Here is a 10371-nt window from a genome sequence, read left to right as displayed (position 1 = left end):
GGAATGAATGGAAAGCGATTGACAGGATGTGACCGTTTAGGGGTGTTAACATGGTGTTAACGGGCAGTGGTTGTTAAAATGCAGGCATGTCATGGGCATTTTCAGGGCATGTATCTGATGTCAGCTGCGAGCCTAATATACAAAAACATGGTGGCTGCTTGACTACTGCCAGGTCCAGTCTGTGTAGCAATCGATCTACCCTTCAGCGTGATGTTCTTTGTTCTTGTGTATAAGCTGCATATGTGTACACAATTGCAAATTAATTGTGGTACCTCTGGTGGACATCTCTTTTCATTTCTGGGTGGCAGTTTCACTTGTGCTGCAGAGAAATTCACATTTGCAGCTGCATTAGTGTACTTCTCTGAATCAGACCCCATATGTGGAGAGACTCCCACAATGCCATGCGACTCAGGAAGCAGATGGGGAAGAGGTAGCGGCAAGCTGGGATTGGGAGTAGGGTGGCAGGTACCCCCTAGGCTGGACCCCAGCATTTAGTGATGTGACCAGGCACCTGTCATAACATGGGCGGGCTCCGCTATACTGCTGCATGGTGGCTGGCTCCTTCTGATGATTGGGGGTAGATTGTGTAATAATAGCATGTGGGGTGGGTATTGTATTAACTTTATCGGGTTATATGTTTATGTTTTATTGGGGTACAGTATCTTGAAGTTTTTAGGTATGTGCTAATGTTGCTGGGGGGGGGGAAAGGCTGGAGAAGGGTGTTTATTGTTTCACAAACACACACACAACAAGTTTTGGGTCTTGCTTTACAAAAGTCAGAGACAGGTTATCAGTGACAGCAGACATATGATGGAGTGTTATATAGAAATCTCTCTCCTATAACATGTCACCATCAGTCCACGTCTCTTCGCCATGAGATCACGTGACGACGTGCACTTAATATCTGTATTAAAAAGCTGGGGGGAAGCTGATACCTTTTCTGGCATAGCGCCCCCAAATGTATAGAAACACAGAATTTGATTCAAGGGCAGATAAGAGCCACTTGGCTCATCTAGTCTGCTCCTTCTTTTATCCTTTAGGTAATCTCAACCCTTTTTGATCCTCAGTTCTTTGTAAGGCTGGATATTCATATGCCTATCCCAAGCATGTTTAAATTGCTCTACTGTGGAAATAAAGATACAGCGCAATTAAGTGCAAACTGCTAAAAAAAATATGCATATTACCAATGAAAAGACAACTATATATATATATATATATATATATATATATATACACACTGTATATATATATATATATATATATGGGTATGGTTCGTTTTATCGACAGTGTCTAGGTCGACAATGTTTAGGTCGACCACTATAGGTCGACAGTCACTAGGTCGACATGGGTGGAAGGTCGATAGAGTTTCTAGGTCGACATGTGCTAGGTCGACAGGTCTAAAGGTCGACATGAGGATTTTTTTTTTTGGGTGTCGTTTTCTTCGTAGAGTGACCGGCTTCGCTCGCCATGCTTCGGGCATGGTGCCTTCGCTCCGCTACCGCTTCGCTCGGCACACTTTACCGTTCCAATCGTACTCCACGTGGATCGTTAAGTATGAAACCCCCCCCCCCCAAAAAAAAATGTGAAAAACTCATGTCGACCTAGCACATGTCGACCTAGAAACCCTGTTGACCTTCCATCCATGTCGACCTAGTGACTGTTGACCTATAGTGGTCGACCTAAACATTGTCGACCTAGACACTGTCGATCTTCAGACCGGATCCCATATATATATATATATATATATATATATATATATATATGTAATTATCATGTATGTTTACTTGGTTTCCTTGGTGAAGGGTGCACTTGGTGACGTCACATTGGAGTGCCTGCATAGCGGAAGTGAAGCTGGAGGCGCAGTCTTTGACGGTGAGGGGGTGCACATTTAAGGGTGAGTGTTTTTAATGTTTGTTATTGCCCTGACGAAAAAGCACTAGCTTTGAAACGTTGGCCTATACAAGTGGCTGTGTTTGTGCCTTATTTCCTGAGTGCCGCCGTTTCAATCTTTTTCTACGTAACAGTGTTAGCTGTATTTGCGGAAGGCAACGGGGATAGTATCTCAAGTAACAGTGAGTGCCGGACTTTTTGCATACTGTGTATTGTGTGAGCGTCCTAGTGCAAGAGGACTCATCACACAAATTTTGTCAAGGCACCCTGGTGTGGAATTATTACTGAGTTGTGACTTTCGTCTCGCTGTCTTTACGTATATTGCTCATAGGTGAGACGTACCTTTATGGTAGTGACTACACGTCTGCCTAGTGAGATTGGTTTTTATTCACAATGGAATCACAGGTCAACATTAATGATCAATTTACTCGCATTTCACTGGATGTAGGGGAGACTTTGTCGTTCTCTGATCTAGATGCTGAAGGCATAGTATACAAGGGCGCTATTTTTTCTGCTATGTCCAAGGTTCCTGTGGCTGAATTCTATAGGGATCTGTTCAGATTAAAGAAACGAGAGATAGATTTCTATTATCACGGTGCAACCCTTTCAGAGTATTTTAAAGAAAAGAAAATACCACGTGGTTTCCGGGTCAAGAATATACCGACCATTGGTCGACACAATGTAGCCTTTTGCAAAAGATGGTGTGCCATTCTGAACAAGTGCTCTCTAGATTTGATACTCTTGGTGATAGAGGAAGCTACTAGAGAGATGAATACCACTAAGATCAAACTTGAAGCCTTTGATGCCACACATACTCAGACACTTGTGGACGATAAGTCTTGTGATTGGATGGACAAATTGTCTAAACAGGTTGAGGACTATAAACGTGACTTGCTTAAGTACAAACGTGAGAAATTCACTAAAGTCAACAATGACTATGAATCTAATAACGTGTATGGCTGGTTAACTGGTGGTGCTCAATCATCCCAGCAGAATCAGAGGGGAGGTCGACGCTTCGGACGAAATTCTAATTATAAGTCCGCTCAAGACTCTGTCACGTCTGCCAGTGATAGTGATCAAGGTCGTAGGAGAGGAAAGCGGTTTAAATCACTCCCTTTAGGGATGAAAACAAGAGCCAAATATCGTGCAGCAAACGCAAATATAACAGACGAGGAGGTCAGTGGAAGCGATGCACGTAGAAAACCACCCTTACCAGCCAGGAACTAATATTCAACCTATCATCAGTCCCACTCACTGTTGAAGAAACAAATGTACTAATGAAAGGACTGAGTTTTGTACCCACCACTGCCTTTGATCCGTTTCTATGGAAAACTGAAGTTTTCAAGTTAAATCGTCAATTAAAGTTACAGGAATTCTTTGGTTCGCGACCACCGACAGGGGTAGATAACCCTATACCGAGAGAACTCAAGAAGTTAGTTCCAAGATCGAACTTTGATCCCAATTCGAACAATGCCTCTATTAAAAGCTTTATCAGGATGTTGGACTCTACTGTTGACACTGTTGATACAAGATCTTATAAAGGACATTCTAATTTAACCAGAGCTGAATCTAAAGCCTTAAAGTCACTAAGTGCTAGGAAGGACATAGTGATCCGCTCAGCGGATAAGGGCGGATCTGTTGTAGTGCAGAACTTAGTGGATTACCGGCAAGAGATTCAACGTCAATTGTCTGATCGTTCAGTGTACCGTCCTTTAACTGTTGATCCGACGAATGAATATAAAAAATCTCTTGATCAATTATTGCAGGATGCTGTTGATATGAGGGTGGTAACTCGTAATGTAATTAATTTACTGAAAACTGATTTTCCCATCAAGCCTTTACTCTATACGCTCCCTAAGGTGCATAAGGATTTGGCACCCCCCCCCCCCCCCCCCCCGGACGGCCGATTATTTCGGCCAGAGGATCCATCTTTCAGCCTGTGTCTATATACCTAGACACCTACCTCCAGCCGTGCGTTCAGAAATCAGCATATGTCCTAAAGGACACTACTGATCTTCTGATTCAATTAGGCAATTTAACTAACATTCCATCTGAGTGCATACTATGCAGTATAGATGTAAGTTCACTATACACCTGTATTCCCCATGGGGAGGGGATTGCTGCAACTTGGAGGTTGATTACCGACAATATCTGGTATAAAGGGCCAGATGTAGAGTTCTTTTGTGCTTTGCTAGAGATGGTATTAAATAAAAATTATTTTTATTTTGATGGGAAATACTATCTCCAAGTATCTGGGTGTGCTATGGGGGCGTCAGTCGCCCCGGCATACGCTAATGCATATATGATTTCAGTGGAGAAAGATATATTTTTTTCTGACCCAGAGATTCAGCAGAATGTCGTCTATTATACTCGTTTTATAGACGATATGCTGCTGTTATGGAAAGGTGACTGTGAATCCCTGGAGAAACTCATAACTAATCACAACCTTAGTGACAGCCCTGTTAAACTGACTTATAAAATGGATAAATCATACATTGATTTTTTGGATGTGAGAATTGATCGGACACAAAGTGGGCTTAAAACTAGAGATGAGCGGGTTCGGTTCCTCGGAAACCGAACCCGCCCGAACTTCAGGTTTTTTTACACGGGTCCGAGCGACTCGGATCTTCCCGCCTTGCTCGGTTAACCCGAGCGCGCCCGAACGTCATCATCCCGCTGTCGGATTCTCGCGAGGCTCGGATTCTATCGCGAGACTCGGATTCTATATAAGGAGCCGCGCGTCGCCGCCATTTTCACACGTGCATTGAGATTGATAGGGAGAGGACGTGGCTGGCGTCCTCTCCGTTTATAGAGAGTGAGACTAGAGTAGAGGGAGACACAGTATTATTTACTTTAGTAATTTTGGGGAGCATTAGGAGGAGTACTACTACTTGCTGAAGTGATAGTGTGACTGTATATCTGACTTGTGGGGGAGACAGTGGGGAGCAGTTAGAGTCTGAGAGCAGGAGTACATATTTTAACGTACAGTGCACACTTTTGCTGGCACTCTGCTGCCAGAGTGCCACACTGCCATTGTGACCACACTGACCACCAGTATATATTGTGAATGTCTGCTTAGGAGTACTACTTGCAAGTTGCTGATAGTGTGACCAGTGACCTGACCACCAGTTTAATTAATCACCACCAGTTTAATATATATATATATATATAAAATTGTATATGTATACCGCACCTACCCGTGTTTTTTTTTTTTCTTTCTTCTTGATACATACTACTATAGTAGCTTACTGTAGCAGTCTGCGGTGCTGCTGAGCTGACAGTGTCCAGCAGGTCCGTCATCAGTCATTACATAATAAATATATATACCTGTCCGGCTGCAGTACTAGTGATATTATATATATATATATATATATATATATATTAATTTCATCTCATTATCATCCAGTCTATATTAGCAGCAGACACAGTACGGTAGTCCACGGCTGTAGCTACCTCTGTGTCGGCAGTCGCTGGTCCATCCATAATTGTATACCACCTACCCGTGGTTTTTTTTTTCTCTTTCTTCTTGATACATACTACTATAGTAGCTTACTGTAGCAGTCTGCGGTGCTGCTGAGCTGACAGTGTCCAGCAGGTCCGTCATCAGTCATTACATAATAAATATATATACCTGTCCGGCTACAGTACTAGTGATATTATATATATATATATATATTAATTTAATCTCATTATCATCCAGTCTATATTAGCAGCAGACACAGTACGGTAGTCCACGGCTGTAGCTACCTCTGTGTCGGCAGTCGCTGGTCCATCCATAATTGTATACCACCTACCCGTGGTTTTTTTTTTCTCTTTCTTCTTGATACATACTACTATAGTAGCTTACTGTAGCAGTCTGCGGTGCTGCTGAGCTGACAGTGTCCAGCAGGTCTGTCATCAGTCATTACATAATAAATATATATACCTGTCCGGCTACAGTACTAGTGATATTATATATATATATATATATATATAAATTTCATCTCATTATCATCCAGTCTATATTAGCAGCAGACACAGTACGGTAGTCCATGGCTGTAGCTACCTCTGTGTCGGCAGTCGCTGGTCCATCCATAATTGTATACCACCTACCCGTGGTTTTTTTTTCTCTTTCTTCTTGATACATACTACTATAGTAGCTTACTGTAGCAGTCTGCGGTGCTGCTGAGCTGACAGTGTCCAGCAGGTCCGTCATCAGTCATTACATAATAAATATATATACCTGTCCGGCTGCAGTACTAGTGATATTATATATATATATTAATTTCATCTCATTATCATCCAGTCTATATTAGCAGCAGACACAGTACGGTAGTCCACGGCTGTAGCTACCTCTGTGTCGGCAGTCGCTGGTCCATCCATAATTGTATACCACCTACCCGTGTTTTTTTTTTCTCTTTCTTCTTGATACATACTACTATAGTAGCTTACTGTAGCAGTCTGCGGTGCTGCTGAGCTGACAGTGTCCAGCAGGTCCGTCATCAGTCATTACATAATAAATATATATACCTGTCCGGCTGCAGTACTAGTGATATTATATATATATATATATATATATTAATTTCATCTCATTATCATCCAGTCTATATTAGCAGCAGACACAGTACGGTAGTCCACGGCTGTAGCTACCTCTGTGTCGGCAGTCGCTGGTCCATCCATAATTGTATACCACCTACCCGTGTTTTTTTTTTCCTCTTTCTTCTTGATACATACTACTATAGTAGCTTACTGTAGCAGTCTGCGGTGCTGCTGAGCTGACAGTGTCCAGCAGGTCCGTCATCAGTCATTACATAATAAATATATATACCTGTCCGGCTGCAGTACTAGTGATATTATATATATATATATATATATATATTAATTTCATCTCATTATCATCCAGTCTATATTAGCAGCAGACACAGTACGGTAGTCCACGGCTGTAGCTACCTCTGTGTCGGCAGTCGCTGGTCCATCCATAATTGTATACCACCTACCCGTGGTTTTTTTTTTCTCTTTCTTCTTGATACATACTACTATAGTAGCTTACTGTAGCAGTCTGCGGTGCTGCTGAGCTGACAGTGTCCAGCAGGTCCGTCATCAGTCATTACATAATAAATATATATACCTGTCCGGCTGCAGTACTAGTGATATTATATATATATATATATATATATATATATATATATTAATTTCATCTCATTATCATCCAGTCTATATTAGCAGCAGACACAGTACGGTAGTCCACGGCTGTAGCTACCTCTGTGTCGGCAGTCGCTGGTCCATCCATAATTGTATACCACCTACCCGTGGTTTTTTTTTTCTCTTTCTTCTTGATACATACTACTATAGTAGCTTACTGTAGCAGTCTGCGGTGCTGCTGAGCTGACAGTGTCCAGCAGGTCCGTCATCAGTCATTACATAATAAATATATATACCTGTCCGGCTGCAGTACTAGTGATAATATATATATATATATATTAATTTCATCTCATTATCATCCAGTCTATATTAGCAGCAGACACAGTATGGTAGTCCACGGCTGTAGCTACCTCTGTGTCGGCAGTCGCTGGTCCATCCATAATTGTATACCACCTACCCGTGGTTTTTTTTTTCTCTTTCTTCTTGATACATACTACTATAGTAGCTTACTGTAGCAGTCTGCGGTGCTGCTGAGCTGACAGTGTCCAGCAGGTCCGTCATCAGTCATTACATAATAAATATATATACCTGTTCGGCTGCAGTACTAGTGATATTATATATATATATATATATATATATTAATTTAATCTCATTATCATCCAGTCTATATTAGCAGCAGACACAGTACGGTAGTCCACGGCTGTAGCTACCTCTGTGTCGGCAGTCGCTGGTCCATCCATAATTGTATACCACCTACCCGTGTTTTTTTTTTTTCTCTTTCTTCTTGATACATACTACTATAGTAGCTTACTGTAGCAGTCTGCGGTGCTGCTGAGCTGACAGTGTCCAGCAGGTCCGTCATCAGTCATTACATAATAAATATATATACCTGTCCGGCTGCAGTACTAGTGATATTATATATATATATTAATTTCATCTCATTATCATCCAGTCTATATTAGCAGCAGACACAGTACGGTAGTCCACGGCTGTAGCTACCTCTGTGTCGGCAGTCGCTGGTCCATCCATAATTGTATACCACCTACCCGTGGTTTTTTTTTCTCTTTCTTCTTGATACATACTACTATAGTAGCTTACTGTAGCAGTCTGCGGTGCTGCTGAGCTGACAGTGTCCAGCAGGTCCGTCATCAGTCATTACATAATAAATATATATACCTGTCCGGCTGCAGTACTAGTGATATTATATATATATATATATATATATATATATATTAATTTCATCTCATTATCATCCAGTCTATATTAGCAGCAGACACAGTACGGTAGTCCACGGCTGTAGCTACCTCTGTGTCGGCAGTCGCTGGTCCATCCATAATTGTATACCACCTACCCGTGGTTTTTTTTTTCTCTTTCTTCTTGATACATACTACTATAGTAGCTTACTGTAGCAGTCTGCGGTGCTGCTGAGCTGACAGTGTCCAGCAGGTCCGTCATCAGTCATTACATAATAAATATATATACCTGTCCGGCTGCAGTACTAGTGATATTATATATATATATATATATATTAATTTCATTTCATTATCATCCAGTCTATATTAGCAGCAGACACAGTACGGTAGTCCATGGCTGTAGCTACCTCTGTGTCGGCAGTCGCTGGTCCATCCATAATTGTATACCACCTACCCGTGGTTTTTTTTTTCTTTCTTCTTGATACATACTACTATAGTAGCTTACTGTAGCAGTCTGCGGTGCTGCTGAGCTGACAGTGTCCAGCAGGTCCGTCATCAGTCATTACATAATAAATATATATACATGTCCGGCTGCAGTACTAGTGATATTATATATATATATATATATATATATATTAATTTCATCTCATTATCATCCAGTCTATATTAGCAGCAGACACAGTACGGTAGTCCACGGCTGTAGCTACCTCTGTGTTGGCAGTCGCTGGTCCATCCATAATTGTATACCACCTACCCGTGTTTTTTTTTCTCTTTCTTCTTGATACATACTACTATAGTAGCTTACTGTAGCAGTCTGCGGTGCTGCTGAGCTGACAGTGTCCAGCAGGTCCGTTATCAGTCATTACATAATAAATATATATACCTGTCCGGCTGCAGTACTAGTGATATTATATATATATATATATTAATTTCATCTCATTATCATCCAGTCTATATTAGCAGCAGACACAGTACGGTAGTCCACGGCTGTAGCTACCTCTGTGTCGGCAGTCGCTGGTCCATCCATAAGTATACTAGTATCCATCCATCTCCATTGTTTACCTGAGGTGCCTTTTAGTTGTGCCTATTAAAATATGGAGAACAAAAATGTTGAGGTTCCAAAATTAGGGAAAGATCAAGATCCACTTCCACCTCGTGCTGAAGCTGCTGCCACTAGTCATGGCCGAGACGATGAAATGCCAGCAATGTCGTCTGCCAAGGCCGATGCCCAATGTCATAGTACAGAGCATGTAAAATCCAAAACACCAAATATCAGTAAAAAAAGGACTCCAAAATCTAAAATAAAATTGTCGGAGGAGAAGCGTAAACTTGCCAATATGCCATTTACCACACGGAGTGGCAAGGAACGGCTGAGGCCCTGGCCTATGTTCATGGCTAGTGGTTCAGCTTCACATGAGGATGGAAGCACTCAGCCTCTCGCTAGAAAAATTAAAAGACTCAAGCTGGCAAAAGCACCGCAAAGAACTGTGCGTTCTTCGAAATCCCAAATCCACAAGGAGAGTCCAATTGTGTCGGTTGCGATGCCTGACCTTCCCAACACTGGACGTGAAGAGCATGCGCCTTCCACCATTTGCACGCCCCCTGCAAGTGCTGGAAGGAGCACCCGCAGTCCAGTTCCTGATAGTCAGATTGAAGATGTCAGTGTTGAAGTACACCAGGATGAGGAGGATATGGGTGTTGCTGGCGCTGGGGAGGAAATTGACAAGGAGGATTCTGATGGTGAGGTGGTTTGTTTAAGTCAGGCACCCGGGGAGACACATGTTGTCCGTGGGAGGAATAGGGCCGTTGACATGCCTGGTGAAAATACCCAAAAAATCAGCTCTTCGGTGTGGAAGTATTTCACCAGAAATGCGGACAACATTTGTCAAGCCGTGTGTTGCCTTTGTCAAGCTGTAATAAGTAGGGGTAAGGACGTTAACCACCTCGGAACATCCTCCCTTATACGTCACCTGCAGCGCATTCATAATAAGTCAGTGACAAGTTCAAAAACTTTGGGCGACAGCGGAAGCAGTCCACTGACCAGTAAATCCCTTCCTCTTGTAACCAAGCTCACGCAAACCACCCCACCAACTCCCTCAGTGTCAATTTCCTCCTTCCCCAGGAATGTCAATAGTCCTGCAGGCCATGTCACTGGCAATTCTGACGA

The sequence above is a fragment of the Pseudophryne corroboree genome, chromosome 9 (assembly GCF_028390025.1).
Source record: "Pseudophryne corroboree isolate aPseCor3 chromosome 9, aPseCor3.hap2, whole genome shotgun sequence".
NCBI classification, from domain to species: Eukaryota; Metazoa; Chordata; class Amphibia; order Anura; family Myobatrachidae; genus Pseudophryne; species Pseudophryne corroboree.
Note: the sequence above shows the minus strand (reverse complement) of the source record.